We start from the raw sequence: 3,338 nt of genomic DNA, 5'->3' as shown, positions 1-3,338 counted from the left end.
TGACTAGGGGGAAAGAAGAACCAAACAAGTAGCAAATACATGAGAAAACGGATAACATTTGTGCTTCATTGGTATCCAGTGATTTGCTGAACATGGAATGTTGAGGGATCTGGGTGAGGATGTCCCCCCGGCACATTGGATGCCCTCACAGAGGGAAGAGAGCCTAGAATGGGATCCCTAGATTGGATCTGTATCATTGAGTGGAAGGACTACATTAGTGAGAACACATAGATCCATCTGAATTATGAAATGTTCATAACTGGGATGAAAATATTTGTCACTAATTTAATGTTGGCCGGGGCTCCTGAATCACATGATTGAGATTCTTATGGATTGTCACATATAATAAACCTTCCAACATGAGGTAAAGAAAATAAGAATCTGGTCATTTGCCCTTAGCATGGCTGATAGTAAAACAGAAGACTGTTATGGATATTTAGCTTTTTTTCCCATTGTTCACCTCCAAGAATTCATGGAGAAATAAATCCTCCAGCAAGGGTGAGAAGGAAAGTTGGAACTAGAAAATAAGAACAAATTGAACACACACATTCACTTGATTGAAATTTGCATAATTGGAATTTTAAGAAAGTCTCCTTTTAAAGAAATTTCAGATATGATTGAACAGATGGGAACATATATGGGAAAACAATCTTTTATGTTTCCCTAATCTGAAAGTAAGCTTATTTCAATAATTTCAGGGTATCTAGAGAAGCAGCATTAAAAAAGATCCTTGCTCTTCCTCTTCTCTATTCTCCAAAGGTAGGTAAGTTGATTTGATTGTGATGTCATTCTTTCACTCAATTACCATTTAAAAGTATCTCCTGTATGCAGAGTAATGCTAGGCAATAGAGATAAGACAAAAAATAAGACAGCACCTTTATCTTAAATATATCTTTATCATAAATATACTATACTAATAACCAAAATATATGCTGGGATATTAATATAAAAAAGAAACATATTAACAATCAAGATTCAAAGGAGACTATCTGATTGAAGGAAGTGGTAAGAACCCTGTTTCTGAGAACTATTAAGACTGGAGGAAGACATCACAATGAGAGTACTAGTAGTTAATGTTTTTAAATTGTTTAAAAATCAAGTGAACTTTAGCAAATACTGAAACTCAAATGTTAGGTCTGTTTGTATAAGACAGAAAAATTCATCTGTAAAACTACTATAAGAGAGTAGGTATTCTCAGCCACTTGTCTTTTGGCCCTCAGTCTTCGAATGTGTTATCACTAGTCTAATAAATCATTCACTTCCTCTAATCAAGCATGGCCTAGTCAATAATTCCAACTGCATTTCCATCCCTAGTGGGGATTCCTCCATGAATTCATGGAGAACAATCAAAAAGTAGCCAAATTGCAACAGTCAATAGATATTTTTAGCCTTTGTTTTACTTGGGGGGAAACGTTTAGATCCTTATTTTCTTTACCTTGGTTTGGAAAGTTTATTCTTATTTACTTGTGTATAACTCTTCAGAACTCCATTTGGAGTTTTCTTGGCGAAGATACTAGAGTGGTTTGCCAATTTCCTTTCTAGCTTATTTTACAGATGAAGAAACTGAGGCAAACAGGATAAAATGACTTGCCCAGAGTCACATAGCTCTCAAGTGTCTAAGGCTGAATTTGAACTCAGCCTTCCTGACTCCAGACCTGGAGCTCTATACATTATGCTCCTTAGATGGAAATTTTATATTATATAACAATTCATAAAATTGTCATTTAGGAGCACCTAGCAATGACCAGAAAATTCATGACAACTCAGAGTCCATATTCTGTGTCCTTTTTCTTTTTTTTCTGTGATATCTTGATCTCATTGCCATCTTTTTCTCTCTGGCTTCTCCTACACAACAATAAAGCACAAAGATTGGGAAAAAACAACTATGGTTGATAAATCCATCTAATCCAGCATTCAAGTACAAGTGAAACATAAATATAAACAAAGTTTGAAACTTGGAGAGGATGAGGAAGGGAAGGAAAAACAGAAAAAATCACTATCAGTTTTCAGTCCCACTAGATTAGAAATGCCTTGGCTAGCCCTTTGAGGAACCATCCCAAACTGCCACAATGATTGTGTTGGGTACCTATGATACTTGTTAATTCCAACCCATAGAAGTAAAAACAAAACAAAACAGGAGTTGGTGCCATATCAATTGTACATTTAAATTAAGTACCTGATAATGTTTCACCAGCAATCAATGGCAATCTGGGTGAGTACTAGGATATTTACCACAAATTTGGCAATTTGTGGTAAATATCCTAGTACTCACCCAGATTACCATTGATACCAACACATAATCATTGTGGCAGTTTGTGATGGTTCCTCAAAGGGCTAGTTTCCTTTTCATTCTATTTGTCTTATTTTGTGCATTTAAAAACATTATTCTGAGGTAGGGTCCATCAGTTTCACTAGAGATCCAGATAACAAAAAGCTTAAGAACTCCTGCTTTGGACATGTCATTTTGCTTTGGAAGTTTCTAAATGACTGGCAATTCTAACCTGTTGAAATCTTTTGTTTCTTATGCTTTTCTTGCTTTTAAGGCCATTTTAAAGAATAGTTAAAAGAAACTTGTCAGTTCAAAGGAAATTTACAAAAACTGGAAAAATTATTCTGGATATAAAATTTTGAGAGAGATGCAAATGTGTTTTGAATGTTAAATTCACTTAGATTTAAAAATACATATCTTTAGGCAGGGTTGCCATGACAACTGTTCTTAATGTGTGTTCAAATTTTGTCTCTCTTTTTGAGACTTTCATTTTCTAGCCCTCAAAAGGTCTAAGCATGAAAATTATCTATAGTATTTGTCTAATGCATACTGACCTGTAGAAATCTCACATTTCAAAAAAAAATGAAGTCAAAGAATGACAGAGGATTTGGAAGGAACCTCAATGGCTATTTGATGCAACCCATACTTGAAATGAATTCCCCCTTATAAAAAATTAAACAAGTATTCACCCACTCTCTGTTTTAAGATCCTCCAACAAGGGGAAACTAACTCTTGAGATAGTTCATTACAGTTTTGGACAGCTCTAATGTTCAGAAAGTTTTTCCGGGTATCAAACCTAAAATTGTTTATATAGTTTGATAACTTTTTGAGCATAGTTCCAAATTGCTCTCCAGAAGCTAGTATCATTTTTTAAACAAATTTGTTTAATCATTTCTTTCTCATTCTGAAATTTTAACTCAAGTCAAATGTTGTAAATTTATACTTATTGACTGTCTCTCCAATGTTATATCTTTTCATCCCCTCACAAAAATTGTATGATATGTATTTTTTTCAAAAGCCAAAAAATCTATGTAAACTATGACAAATGGACTGAATTGGCCTCTAACCT

The sequence above is a fragment of the Sminthopsis crassicaudata genome, chromosome 3, assembly GCF_048593235.1.
Source record: "Sminthopsis crassicaudata isolate SCR6 chromosome 3, ASM4859323v1, whole genome shotgun sequence".
Classification (NCBI taxonomy): domain Eukaryota; kingdom Metazoa; phylum Chordata; class Mammalia; order Dasyuromorphia; family Dasyuridae; genus Sminthopsis; species Sminthopsis crassicaudata.
This window is presented reverse-complemented; position numbering follows the sequence as displayed.